The sequence below is a fragment of the Salmo trutta genome, chromosome 13 (assembly GCF_901001165.1).
Source record: "Salmo trutta chromosome 13, fSalTru1.1, whole genome shotgun sequence".
Classification (NCBI taxonomy): domain Eukaryota; kingdom Metazoa; phylum Chordata; class Actinopteri; order Salmoniformes; family Salmonidae; genus Salmo; species Salmo trutta.
The window spans coordinates 25675473-25690708 of NC_042969.1; the positions used below are offsets into that span (position 1 = coordinate 25675473).

Below are 15236 nucleotides of genomic sequence, written 5' to 3' on the forward strand. Positions count from 1 at the left end.
CCCTACTAGACCCACCTCTACTAGACCCTCCCTACTAGACCCACCTCTATTAGACCCTCCTCTCCACTATTAGACCCTCCCCTACTAGACCCTCCCCTACTAGACCCAACCTCTATTAGACCCTCCCTTCCACTACTAGACCCTCCCCTCCCCTACTAGACCCACCTCTACTAGACCCTCCCCTACTAGACCCACCTCTATTAGACCCTCCTCTCCACTATTAGACCCTCCCCTACTAGACCCTCCCCTACTAGACCCACCTCTATTAGACCCTCCTCTCCACTATTAGACCCTCCCCTCCACTACTAGACCATCCCCTCCACTACTAGACCCTCCCCTACCCTACTAGACCCACCTCTACTAAACCCTCCCCTCCACTACTAGACCATCCCCTCCACTACTCGACCCTCCCCTCCACTACTAGACCCACCTCTATTAGACCCTCCCCTCCACTACTAGACCCACCTCTTTTAGACCCTCCCCTCCCCTACTAGACCCTCCCCTCCCCTACTAGACCCACCTCTATTAGACCCTCCCCTCCACTACTAGACCCTCCCCTCCACTACTAGACCCACCTCTTTTAGACCCTCCCCTCCACCACTAGACCCTCCCCTCCCCTACTAGACCCACCTCTATTAGACCCTCCCCTCCCCTACTAGACCCACCGTTACTAGACCCTCCTCTCCCCTACTAGACCCACCTCTTCTAGACCCTCCCCTCCCCTACTAGACCCTCCCCTCCCCTACTAGACCCACCTCTATTAGACCCTCCCCTCCACTACTAGACCCACATCTACTAGACCCTTCCCTCCACTACTAGACCCTCCCCTCCCCTACTAGACCCACCTTTACTAGACCCTCCTCTCCCCTACTAGACCCACATCTACTAGACCCTCCCCTTTACTACTAGACCCTCCCCTCCACTACTAGACCCATCTCTATTTGACCCTGCCCTCCACTACTAGACCCTCCCCTCCCCTTCTAGACCCACCTCTATTAGACCCTCCCCTCCCCTACTAGACCCACCTCTATTAGACCCTCCCCTCCCCTACTAGACCAACCTCTATTAGCCCCTCCTACTAGACCCTCCCCTCCACTACTAGACCCATCTCTATTTGACCCTGCCCTCCACTACTAGACCCTCCCCTCCCCTTCTAGACCCACCTCTATTAGACCCTCCCCTACTAGACCCACCTCTATTAGACCCTCCCCTCCCCTACTAGACCAACCTCTATTAGCCCCTCCTACTAGCCCCTCCCCTTCCCTACTAGACCCACCTCTACTAGACCCTCCCCTACTAGACCCGACCCTCCCCTACTAGACCAACCTCTATTAGCCCTTCCTACTAGACCCTCCCCTTCCCTACTAGACCCTCCCCTACTAGACCAACCTCTATTAGCCCTTCCTACTAGACCCTCCCCTTCCCTACTAGACCCACCTCTATTAGACCCTCCCCACCACTACTAGACCCTCCCCTCCCCTACTTGACCAACCTCTATTAGCCCCTCCTACTAGACCCTCCCTTCCCCTACTAGACCCTCCCCTCCTTTACTTGACCCTCCCCTACTAGACCCTCCCCTCCCCTACTTGACCCACCACTACTAGACCCCCCCCTCCCCTACTAGACCCTCCCCTCCCCTACTTGACCCTCCCCTTTTTTAGTTGACCCTCCCCTACTAAACCCTCCACTACTAGACCCTCCCTTCCCCTACTAGACCCTCCCCTCCTTTACTTGACCCTCCCCTACTAGACCCTCCCCTCCCCTACTTGACCCACCACTACTAGACCCCCCCCCTCCCCTACTAGACCCTCCCCTCCCCTACTTGACCCTCCCCTTTTTTAATTGACCCTCCCCTACTAAACCCTCCACTAATAGACCCTCCCCTCCCCTACTAGACCCTCCCCTCCCGTATTAAACCCTCCACTACTAGACCCTCCCCTACTTGACCCTCCACTACTAGACCCTCCCCTACTCCCCTACTACGGGAGGCGTATTAAACCCTCCACTACTAGACCCTCCCCTCCACTACTAGACCCTCCCCTACTAGACCCTCCCCTCCTTTACTTGACCCTCCCCTCCCGTACTAAACCCTCTACTACTAGACCCTCCCCTCCCCTACTTGACCCTCCACTACTAGACCCTCCCCTCCCCTACTAGGCCCTCCCCTCCACTACTAGACCCTCCCCTACTAGGCCCTCCCCTTCCGTACTAAACCCTCCCCTACTAGACCCTCCCCTCCTTTACTTGACCCTCCCCTGCTAGACCCTCCCCTACTAGACCCTCCCTCCCGTACTAAACCCTCCACTACTAGATCCTCCCCTACTTGACCCACCACTACTAGACCCTCCCCTCCCGTACTAAACCCTCCACTACTAGATCCTCCCCTACTTGACCCACCACTACTAGACCCTCCCTTTCTCTACTGGCACAGCCCTCACAGGCGTTTGCCCCGCAGGAGGCTTGGGCTATTTCTGTTCTCTTACACATTGTGGCACGTTCGTTTAATGATGTATGAGAATCCTAAGCAGCTGTGTGTGTGGTGGTGGAGAGGCTGTGTTTTTGAGTAGAAACGTGAGGGAGAGAGAGAGTAGTAGTACACTGCGGCTTATAAACATTAAAGACAAATCTCTCAACAGCATTCACTTTGCACTGGTAAAGTAGATCATCTTTGCAGTGAACTTCAATGAGGCCTTAGGCACATCCCGGCTTTTAATGCACTTGGCTATTCTTTGATTGCTGCCTATCAAAGAGCACGAGGCCTCAAGGCAGAGTTCATCAAAACCAGGAACCATTAGTAGCCCGGATTAGTGGGCTTGATAATCCAAAATTCTGGAAAAAAGAAAGGAGTCTAAACCATAAAGTTATGGCTTATTAACAATGGATAAAATGAGAAGTCAGAAGTTTTGTGCCTTTCAGGGTTGGACACTACCAACAGTCAGCACCCCCCACCCCCTCCCACCCCATACCCACTAGCTTTGGTTAAGCCCATTATACACTAATGTTGTTGTTTGTGGTGGGTGTTTTTTTTTCTTATTCTGAGCTGTTGGAACTAAAGAGTGGAACTGTTGGTCAGCCCTTTCACCGACCTCTGTATCTGTAATCTATCTTTCTGACAGACAGTGTTTGGCGATGGGGTGAAAGGAGATGGAAACAGGCTGTGTTGTGTCAGGGAGGAGGTTGATTAATGATAAAAACAGATCTGAAGACTGAGATTTTTCTTCGTCGACGAAACGAAACTTAACCCTCTGTGTCTCCTCCGTGCTGTAGTAAGTGTGACCCCACTGCCTCACCAAGGGAGGGGGTCAAACATTTCTCCCCCACCACGCCTGCCTTTCTAGTTTCCTCACCCATTTAGGCCTAATTTGTCAGCAGGGCAGCACTACCGTTTGGCTAAGGCTATAGGCTGGTAGTGGTAGAAAATGAGGAGTTGGGTAAAAACATTCCAACCTCAACAACCTCTTCGTCTATCCAGAGCTAAGCTGAGGGCTGTAGTGTCAGGAAGATCAGCGGGTGTCAAAGTCTGCGTCCCAAATGGCACCCTATTTCCTTTGTGATACACTACTTTTGACCAGGGCCTGTAGTGGGATGTTTTGGAGATGTGGGTGCCAAAGAGCGGAATGGGGTTTTTATCTGGGCCAGCCCTGCACAGAGCTGGGCTATCTATCTATCTGAGGAGCCTCCCTTTCATCTCTCTGGGTAACTGGAGAGAACATAGCCAGATGCCGATCGAGCCCTTTGAACCTAGCCAGATTAGAAGCACAATGAATTAAATGTAAACTTGCTGTGTGTTTGTTCAGGGTGAGAAGGATAGGCCCTTGGTGTAAGGCAGGATGGATCCTCTGTCTGTCTGTCAATGCTGTCAACTCCAAAGGAGCTTGGTCTCTTCCCTTTCCCCTTGTTGAAAGGACGCGGTGGTAGTGGTAGCATAGTGGTTACTCCTATTACCTCACGCTTGCTGTATGGAGTTTCTGCTATACTAAACATTTCTAGTGACTTCCAAATGTGAAACTGCAGTTCACAACAAGAGGGTCTAAATTCTGGAGAGGGCAGCAGCAGGAAGTTCCAACATAGCTGCTATTCAGGAGAGAGAGGGAGAGAGCACTAACCGGCTGAAAGTAGGACACCAGCACGATGCTGCCACTTCACCATCTGGTTCGTGTGTGTGTGCGCGTGTGTGCGTGCGTTATACTGACGCAAGCTCTGAGCACTTTTATATCATGTACCACATGCTACTACTACTACTACTACTACTACTACTACTACTACTACTACTACTACTACTAGTAGTCACAGGAAGTTGGTGGAACCTTAATTGGGGAGAATGGGCTTGTGTTAATGGCTGGAGCGTAATAAGTGAAATGGTATCAAACATGTAATGGTTTGATTCCATTACATTAGCTCTGTTCCGGCCATTACTATGAGTCGTCCTCCCCTCAGCAGCCTCCTGTGCTACATGCTTTTTCAGTTCTGCCCACAAAGTTTCTATAGGATTGAGGTCAGGGCTTTGTGATAGCCACTCCAATACCTTGACTTTGTTGTCCTTAAGCCATTTTGCCACAACTTTGGAAGTATGCTTGGGGTCATTGTCCATTTGGAAGACCAATTTGCGACCAAGGTTTAACTTCCTGACTGATGTCTTGAGATGTTGCTTCCATATATCCACATAATTTTCCTTTCCTCATGATGCCATCTATTTTGTGAAGTGCACCAGCCCTCCTGCAGCAAAGCAGTGGCTTCTTCCTTGCTGAGCGGCCTTTCAAGTTATGTCGATATTGGACTCGTTTTACTGTGGATATAGATACTTTTGTACCTGTTTCCTCCAGCATCTTCACAAGGTCCTTTGCTGTCGTTCTGGGATTGATTTGCACTTTTCGTACCAAAGTACGTTCATCTCTAGGAGACAGAACGCGTCTCCTTCCTGAGCGGTATGGCGGTTGCGTGGTCCCATGGTGTTTATACTTGCATACTATTGTTTGTACAGATGAACGTGGTACCTTCAGGTGTTTGGAAATTGCTCCCAAGGATGAACCAGACCTGTGGAGGTCTACAATTTTTATTCTGAGATCTTGGCTGATTTCTTTTGATTTTCCCATGATGTCAAGCAAAGAGGCACTGAGTTTGAAGGTAGGCCCTGAAATGCATCCACAGGTACACCTCCAATTGACTCAAATGATGTCAATTAGCCTATCAGAAGCTTCTAAAGCCATGGCATTTTCTGAGCTGTTTAAAGGCACAGTCAACTTAGTGTATGTAAACTTCTGACCCACTGGAATTATGATACAGTGAATTATAAGTGAAATAATCTCTCTGTAAACAATTGTTGGAAAAATTACTTGTGTCATGCGAAAAGTAGATGTCCTAACCGACTTGCCAAAACTGTAGTTTGTTAACAAGGAATTTGTGGTGGTTGAAAAACGAGTTTTAATGACTTCAACCTAAGTGTATGTAAACTTCAACTGTGTGTGTGTGTGTGTGTATTTTATTTATATATATATAGGACATCTATGGTTAGGATATATATTATAAACTGCTCAAAAAAATAAAGGGAACACTTAAACAACACAATGTAACTCCAAGTCAATCACACTTCTGTGAAATCAAACTGTCCACTTAGGAAGCCACACTGATTGACAATACATTTCACATGCTGTTGTGCAAATGGAATAGACAACAGGTGGAAATTATAGGCAATTAGCAAGACACCCCCAATAAAGGAGTGGTTCTGCAGGGGGGGCCACAGACCACTTCTCAGTTCCTATACTTCCTGGCTGATGTTTTGGTCACTTTTGAATGCTGGCGGTGCTTTCACTCTAGTGGTAGCATGAGACGGAGTCTACAACCCACACAAGTGGCTCAGGTAGTGCAGCTCATCCAGGATGGCACATCAATGCGAGCTGTGGCAAGAAGGTTTGCTGTGTCTGTCAGCGTAGTGTCCAGAGCATGGAGGCGCTACCAGGAGACAGGCCAGTACATCAGGAGACGTGGAGAAGGCCGTAGGAAGGCAACAACCCAGCAGCAGGACGGCTACCTCCGCCTTTGTGCAAGGAGGAGCAGGAGAAGCACTGCCAGAGCCCTGCAAAATGACCTCCAGCAGGCCACAAATGTGCATGTGTCTGCTCAAACGGTCAGAAACAGACTCCATGAGGGTGGTATGAGGGCCCGACGTCCACAGGTGGGGGTTGCGCTTACAGCCCAACACCGTGCAGGACGTTTGGCATTTGCCAGAGAACACCAAGATTGGCAAATTCACCACTGGCGCCCTGTGCTCTTCACAGATGAAAGCAGGTTCACACTGAGCACGTGACAGACGTGACAGAGTCTGGAGACGCCGTGGAGAACGTTCTGCTGCCTGTAACATCCTCCAGCATGACCGGTTTGGCTGTGGGTCAGTCATGGTGTGGGGTGGCATTTCTTTGGGGGGCCACACAGCCCTCCATGTGCTCGCCAGAGGTAGCCTGACTGCCATTAGGTACCGAGATGAGATCCTCAGACCCCTTGTGAGACCATATGCTTGTGCGGTTGGCCCTGGGTTTCTCCTAATGCAAGACAATGCTAGACCTCATGTGGCTGGAGTGTGTCAGCAGTTCCTGCAAGAGGAAGGCATTGATGCTATAGACTGACCCGCCCGTTCCCCAGACCTGAATCCAATTGAGCACATCTGGGACATCATGTCTCGCTCCATCCACCAACGCCACGTTGCACCACAGACTGTCCAGGAGTTGGCGGATGCTTTAGTCCAGGTCTGGGAGGAGATCCCTCAGGAGACCATCCGCCACCTCATCAGGAGCATGCCCAGGTGTTGTAGGGAGGTCATACAGGCACGTGGAGGCCACACACACTACTGAGCCTCATTTTGACTTGTTTTAAGGACATTACATCAAAGTTGGATCAGCCTGTAGTGTGGTTTTCCACTTTAATTTTGAGTGTGACTCCAAATCCAGACCTCCATGGGTTGATAAATTGGATTTCCATTGATTATTTTTGTGTGATTTTGTTGTCAGCACATTCAACTATGTAAAGAAAAAAGTATTTAATAAGATTATTTATTTCATTCAGATCTAGGATGTGTTGTTTAAGTGTTCCCTTTATTTTTTTGAGCAGTATATATATATATATATATACACACACACAGTACCAGTCAAAGGTTTGGACAGACCTACTCATTCCAGGGTTTTTATTTATTTTTTACTATTGTCTACACTATTATTCTACAATGTAGAAATCAAAACTATGAAATGACACATATGGAATCATGTAGTAACCAAAAAAGTGTTAAACAAATCAAAATATATTTAAGATTCTTCAAAATAGCCACCCTTTGCCTTGATGACAGCTTTGCACACTCTTGGCATTCTCTCAACCAGCTTCATGAGGTTGTCACCTGGAATGCATTTCAATTAACAGCTTTGCCTCGTTAAAAGTTAATATGTGGAATTTATTTTCTTTTTAATGCTTTTGAGTCAATCAGTAGTGTTGTGACAAGGTAATGGTGGTATACAGAAGATAGCCCTATTTGGTAAAAGACCAAGTCCAACTGCTCAAATAAGCAAAGCGAAACGACAGTCCATCATTACTTTAAGACATGAAGGTCAGCCAATCCGGAAAATGTCAAAAACTTTTAAAGTTTCTTCAAGTGCAGTCGCAAAAACCATCAAGCGGTATGATGAAACTGGCTCTCGTGAGGACGCCACAGGAAAGGAAGACCCCGTTACCTCTGCTGCAGAGGATAAGTTCATTAGAGTTACCAGCCTCGGAAAAGTTCAAGTAACAGACACATCTCAATATCAACTTTTCAGAGGAGACTCTGTGAATCAGGCCTTCATGGTCGAATTGCTGCAAAGAAATCACTACTTAGTAGTGGTGGTGGGGATAGTAGTGGTGGGGGAAGTAGTGGTGGTGGGGATAGTAGTCGTGGGGGTAGTAGTGGTGGTGGGGATAGTAGTCGTGGGGGTAGTAGTGGTGGTGGGGATAGTAGTCGTGGGGGTAGTAGTGGTGGTGGGGTTAGTATAGTGCTTGGCAGTATACTGTATTTTACTATATATATATATTTATGCACGGACCAGTTTGGGTTTTTACTTTAACTTCTATAACGGTATGGCGGTGGTAGTAGTAGTGGGGATGGTGGTGGTGGTAGTAGTGGGGGTGGTGGTGGTAGTGGGGATGGTTGGGGATAGTAGTGGTGGTGGGGATAGTAGTGGGGGTGGTGGGGATGGTGGTGGTAGTAGTAGTGGGGATGGTGGTGGTGGTAGTAGTGGGGGTGGTGGTGGTAGTGGGGATGGTTGGGGATAGTAGTGGTGGTGGGGATAGTAGTGGGGGTGGTGGGGATGGTGGTGGTAGTAGTAGTGGGGATGGTGGTGGTGGTAGTGGGGATGGTTGGGGATAGTAGTGGTGGTGGGGATAGTAGTGATGGGGATAGCAGTGGTGGTGGTGGTGGGGATAGTAGTGGTGGTGGGGATAGTAGTGGTGGTGGTGGTGGGGATAGTAGTGGTGGTGGTGGTGGGGATAGTAGTGGTGGGGGTAGTAGTGGTGGTGGGGATAGTAGTGGTGGTGGGGATAGTAGTGATGGGGATAGCAGTGGTGGTGGTGGTGGGGATAGTAGTGGTGGTGGGGATAGTAGTGGTGGTGGTGGTGGGGATAGTAGTGGTGGTGGGGATAGTAGTGGTGGTGGTGGTGGGGATAGTAGTGGTGGTGGGGATAGTAGTGGTGGTGGTGGTGGGGATAGTAGTGGTGGTGGGGATAGTAGTGGTGGGGATAGTAGTGAAGGGGGTAGTAGTGGTGGTGGGGATAGTAGTGAAGGGGGTAGTAGTGGTGGTGGGGATAGTAGTGGTGGGGATAGTAGTGATGGGGATAGTAGTGGTGGTGGTGGTTGGTGGACGGGGTGGTGGTGGTGGTGGTGGGGATAGTGGAGGTGGTAGTGGTAGTAGTAGTAGTGTTAGTGGTGGTAGTAGTGGGGATAGTAGTGGTAGTAGTGGGGATAGTGGTGGTGGTGGTAGTAGTGGGGATAGTGGTGGTGGTAGTAGTGGGGATAGTAGTGGTGGTAGTAGTGTTAGTGGTGGGGATAGTTGTAGTGGTGGTGGTAGTAGTGGGGATAGTGGTGGTGAAGGTAGTAGTGTTAGTGGTGGTAGTAGTGGGGGTAGTAGTCGGGATAGTGGTGGTGGTAGTAGTGGTAGTAGTGAGGATAGTGGTGGTGGTAGTAGTGGGGATAGTAGTTGTAGTAGTGAGGATAGTGGTGGTGGTAGTAGTGGGGATAGTGGTGGTGGTAGTAGTGGTAGTAGTGAGGATAGTGGTGGTGGTAGTAGTGGGGATAGTAGTGGTAGTAGTGAGGATAGTGGTGGTGGTAGTAGTGGGGATAGTAGTGGTAGTAGCAGTGTGGTAGTGGGGATAGGAGTGGTTGGGGGGTAGTGGTGGTGGGGGGAATTGTTGTAGTAGTTGTAGTGATGGTGGGGATAGTAGTAGTGGTGGTGGTGGGGATAGTGGTGATAGTGGTGGTGGGGATAGTAGTGGTGGTGGTGTTTGTGGGGATGGTGGTGGTGGTGGTGGTGGGGATAGTAGTGGTGGTGGTGGTAGGGATAGTAGTGGTGGTGGTGGTGGTGGTGTTTGTAGGGATGGTGGTGGTGGGGATAGTAGTGGTGGTGGTGGTGGGGATAGTAGTGGTGGTGGTGTTTGTGGGGATGGTGGTGGTGGTGGTGGTGGTGGGGATAGTAGTGGTGGTGGTGGTGGTGGTGTTTGTGGGGATGGTGGTGGTGGGGATAGTAGTGGTGGTGGTGGTGGGGATAGTAGTGGTGGTGGTGTTTGTGGGGATGGTGGTGGTGGGGATAGAAGTGGTGGTGGGGATAGTAGTAGTGGTGGTGGTGTTTGTGGGGATGGTGGTGGTGGGGATAGTAGTGGTGGTGGTGGTGTTTGTGGGGATGGTGGTGGTGGGGATAGTAGTAGTGGTGGTGGTGTTTGTGGGGATGGTGGTGGTGGGGATAGTAGTGGTGGTGGTGGTGGGGATAGTAGTGGTGGTGGTGTTTGTGGGGATGGTGGTGGTGGGGATAGAAGTGGTGGTGGGGATAGTAGTAGTGGTGGTGGTGTTTGTGGGGATGGTAGTAGTAGTAGTAGCAGCAGCAGCAGCAGCAGCAGTAGTAGTAGTAGTAGTAGTAATGGTACAGTAATTCTAGTCATGATAAGATGGGGGTGTTCCACTGTAATGCTCTGTAAAATAGGATGTAAATTCATTTTATGCCCCTAAAAGAGCAACAGAAATATGTTCCAACTTGAGTTGTCAGGGGAGATGAAGTGAAAAGACCATTACTGCCTCAGCCTAGATGTCTCTGATTAGGCCTAAATGCAACAGCTTAGGAAAGAGAAGCCAAATAAAAGCACTTGCACATGGAGATTTCACTCACTCACTGCCTCCTCAGAAGTTAATTCAGTAGGCCTAACACATTCCCTGTTTTGACTGTGACAGGGAGCCAGTCATTCTTTTACCCCCATCTAGTGTTAAGGCATGCAATGCACCCTAACACTGTTGACCACATGGTACCTTCAGTTGTTTATAGGTGGTGTAATAGTGTCTCTGGTCAGTATAGGCCTAATACTTCTGTTCTGTTTGTGTTGTGTAACAACTTGATTCTTGTCACCAGGTGTATAGGCAGGGTAATGGGTTGGCAGGGTTGGGAATTGTCACTCCCGCTGACCTGAAGGTCATTGGTTAAGTGTCTTGTCCAGTGACCCTCTCTAACAGTCCATAGAGAGAAAGAACCGGATGCTTTTGTCAATCAATGTTTCAGTTTGTGAATATTAACAATTCATGAAAACCTGTTCCTGAGACGTAGTTTATTCCTTCAGATAGAAATATTACGGTTGCACTTTACAGAATCTAGTAGTAGACCTAATAACATGGTAATAGTATGGCAACAAGTAATAGTTATTCACAATGAAAGCACTGATACCACTCACTAAAACTTGTTACCAAACTGTTACAATGTTATCCTGTGTTGTGATGTAACGTGTTACCAGTATGGGTGTGAAATGGTGCTACCACTCTTTGTGTGGTCTCCATTGTACTTGTCCCAGAACCTGCAGGGTGGTGAAGGAATGCTTATTTCTAACAGTAGCACCTGGACACTGGTCTCATGTTTCAGTTGGGAACTTGTTGATGGCAACAACCATGTGATTTAAAGGCAAATCTCTCAGATCAATAGTTTGGTCTAAACATGGAGGTATTATGGAGCGTCTCTACTCTCTAAATAGGCCACTTTGCTAGCGAAAATACTTTCTGATTTTTGAATACTTGCTTCTGATTTTGCTAGTCGACTGGTCGATTGTTTGGTCGATTGGCTGTTGATCGACCAAGATTTTTTTTGTCGGTGACAAATGTATCAAAATAATTTATGGCACATAAGACACCTGTCTGATTCACGTCTGTCTGAGTGGATTAATCCATTGCAGAGGCCTCGGGGATGGCACACCAGTATCACCAATAGTAAATGTACCTTTTTAATCACCATCAATTCTAATCTACAATGTTTGTTTGGTTACGGTAATTTCTGTTAATGCATTCAAATATATTATTACTACAGTCTCACCGTTATCATTCTAGGAGTGGACACGTTGTTTGCAAAGCGCACAACCTAGGCTACACTTGCGAGAATTTTTTTAGTTTATTATTTCATTCCATTTACGAGTTATCAATTTAATCTTTTTTGTTTGGCGTGTTCCTGTCAATCTTGTGTAAGGACACGCACCTGATTACGCATAGAAGTAGGCCTAGGCTACCTGGCCTACGTACAAATGTAGGCCTATAAATGTTCCCATTTGGGGATCTGATACTATTTCCATCACTGTGGAGCTTCTCAAAGTATTTTTTTCTGGCCTCCCGAGTGGCGCAGTGGTCTAAGGCTCTGCATTGCCGTGCTAGAGGCATCACTACAGACCCGGGTTCGATCCCGGGCTGTGTTGCAGCCGGCCACAACCGGGAGACCCATGAGGCAGCACACAATTAGCCCAGCATCAATCCGGATTGGGGAGGGTTTGGTTGGCCGAGATGTCCTTGTCCCATCGCACTCTAGCGACTCCTTGTGGCAGTCCGGGCGCATGCAAGCTGACTAAGATCGCCAGCTGGACGGTGTTCCCGCCGACACATTGGTGTGGCTGGCTTCCTGGTTAAGTGAGCAGTGTGTCAAGAAGCTGGATCGTGTTTCGGAGGACGCATTGCTCTTGACCTTCGCCTCTCCCGAGTCCGTACGGGAGTTGCAGCAATGGGACAAAACTGTAACTACAAATTGGATACCACGAAATTGGGGGTAAAAAGGGGGGTAAGTACAAATGTTATACTTCAAACAGCAAGTAAACAAAGTCTATTGAGAATGACCATATTTTCCAGCTCTCCCTTTTGATAACCACTCAGCATGAAAGGGGAAGGAAATGTCATGCTCATAAAATAGGCCTACCTGATTACTTCTTATCCCTTGCGCAGACAAATGTGTCTGTCCGGCACAGGAAACTCTTAGGGCCCAGAATATTTTATACAATGTTGCAAGTCTGCTAGCATGACCTTTGGGCCAGACCAAGTTACCTGGGGTGGCAGGTAGTCTAGTGGTTAGAGCGTTGGACTAGTATCCGAAAGGTTGCAAGATCGAATCCCTGAGCTGACAAGGTAAAAATCTGTCGTTCTGCCCCTGAACAAGGCAGTTAAGTGTTCCTAGGCTGTCATTGAAAATAAGAATTTCTTAACTGACTTGCCTAGTTAAATAAAGGAAAAAAACAGGCCATGCATAACCAGTGTGATTCATAGGATATTTATTTTTATCAGAATATTTTCGACCTGCAGGCTGCAATGTTTTTATTTGTTGGCTTTATGTGGGCTATTATTACATATTGGCAAATGGCAATAGAAGTTACTTTTATATTTGTATCATTTTAATTTAGAAATCATTTTGATTAACCACATGACATTGATTTTTAGATATGAAGACTTTATTATAAATTAAATTAAACCGCTCCACGAAAATGTGAATATGAAAATCGTAACTGGCATGCAGATCAGTAGAAATGGTACCATAACTTGGCACTGCAAATGTAAACGGTTGCAGACCGCTGGTGTAGTCTATTACCGGCAACGGAACGTAAAGGCAGAAAGGGCAGCGGCAAGAGAAGGGTTGGGTCGGGAACAGTTTCTTTTTTTTCTGCTGAGGCTATAATGATCTCTGGCTCCCTCTGTGTCTTATTTTTTTACGGCAGTGCTTAAAGCATCAGACAAGCCCAGTAGCCTACATATAGTTGATTTTATTGAAACATAGGGTGTGTCTATATATGGAAAAATACAAGTTTTTCAATTTCGACCAATCGATTGACGAATCAGTCAACAAAGATTTTTTTTGTCGGGGACAGCCCTAGATTTTGCGTCAACTCGAAGGCCCTTTTGTGAGACACAGGAGGCCCCTATGAATGTCCACCCCTCCCCCACTCACATATAATGCCACCTCCCCTCTTAACCCCACATCTCCTCCTCTCACACCCCACACCTCCTCCTCTCTCACCCTTCTCTCACCCACTCAGCAGGTTTATATCAAGTTCTCCACTACATCTGTGCCAATGGAGACCCACTTCCTTGGCAGCATGAGAAGGCCAGGCACATAGTCATAGTGACACATTGTGTATCAACTACATAGCATTGTGTTCAGTAAATACCCTTTTATTTGCTTATACAAAAAAAACCTGCCCTATATCTTGGATTTGACTGCAAGCCTCCTGAAATTGAGCTATCTGGGCTGTCCTTTTCTAATTGGGTCACAGAGAATCCCCCCTCACAGAGAAAGAGAGAGAGCTGTGTGGAGAGGAGAGCAGCAGATCACCCATTTTATCTGACACATGACTGGACGTGCTTCTGAGCTCAACCTGCAGTGAGCAGCACTTAAGTTTTCATTGGAGAGGAGGGAGAGAAGGAGAGGGATGGAGAGATATCGAGGGAGAGAGATAGAGGGAGCCATGAAGAGGGGGGAGGGAGAAAAGGCTTGCAGAACAGGCGTTGGGCGCAACTGGGGATGCGTTGCCATAACAACGCTTTCGGCAGGCCGCCCACAAGCTTGTATGTCAGTGGGCATTAAGGGGAGGGAGCTAGGAGAGAGAGAGGGAGGGAGCAGAGAAAGAGGGGGGAGGGAGGAGAGGGAGGGAGGGAACAGAGAGAGAGGGAGGTAGCACCGAGAGACGGAGAGGGAGGGAGCACAGAGAAGGAGGGAGGGAGGGAACAGAGAGTGAGTGAGGGAAGGAGGGAAAAAGCAGAGTGCATACTGAAGCAAGACGTGATTGGTCACACCCCCTTGTCTTTGTGTGGAGTGGAGCATGCTGGGTAAGGCCCCTGAGTGAATGCTCATTGAGTCTGAAGGCTGCAGCTAAAAGAGCTGCCTCTGAATCTGTTTGGATTAAAGCGGAGGAGTCAACAGAATCAGCCAAGGTACTGCCCATCTCATTCCTCTATCTCACCATCTCTCTATCTCACCTTCTCTACCTTTTTTCCTGCTTTAGATTGTGTAGCATAGCTTTGCCGGAATGAATCACAAAAGAAGGGGGTGGGGTTAAGCAGGAGGTGCGTGGACAAAGGACACTGGCTAGCTGTGTGAATTGTTTACTACCACTGCAGCAGGCAAGCTTGAGAGAGAGAGAGTTCCTACTCTCCTCTGTCTCTCCCAGAGGACAGCTTCCATGTTAATGGAGGGAAGAACAGCTCTGTAGAAAACCAACTCTGCTCTAACAGATACACAATCAAGTACCTCTGACCCAATACTGTAGTTCAATAATTGTAACAATATATTTTAACACTATTCTGTCCTTACAGTGATAGAGTACAACCAATCTCTCAGATAGTTCACGACTAAAATACTTTCACTGATACTAGCTGAGCTACTTTCTTCAGATAAAATACTGTACCAATGGCAAAGCCCAGGGTCACTAGTATACTGCTTGTAATGCTCCACTTTATGCTGTCTGTCTTTCTTTCTTTCACTCTCTTTCTAAGCAGGCGTCTCAAGGCTTTCTCTCTTTTCTCTGGATTGTCATGCTCCATTTGTACCCAGCTCGTCTTTCATAAAGGCATGCTCTTCCACTTAATACGTGTGGTCTTTGCAGCTGTGATCTCTCTCTCTTCCCCTCCCAATCGCTCCCTCTCTTTCACTCTTCTCTCTCCTCCTGAAACAACCCCCTTTTATCTGTGCTCGCTGTGACACTGCAGCAGGGAGACATGCAGACAGGGAGAC

At 48.1% G+C, this 15236-nt stretch overlaps 1 protein-coding gene across 10 annotated transcripts in view; it reads left to right on the top strand.

Moving 5' to 3' along the window:
- The window catches only part of LOC115205512 (storkhead-box protein 2), an 86230-nt gene that overhangs the window by 37656 nt on the left and 33338 nt on the right, over window positions 1-15236 (top strand). Inside the window, exon 1 of one of the 10 annotated variants that reach the window (XM_029771576.1) lies at window positions 14272-14437. The exons of the other annotated variants lie outside the window; for them this stretch is intronic. The gene's annotated coding sequence lies outside the window, so the exon portion shown is untranslated. Of the gene's footprint in view, window positions 1-14271; window positions 14438-15236 lie in introns of those variants that run through there. 10 annotated transcript variants of the gene reach the window in all.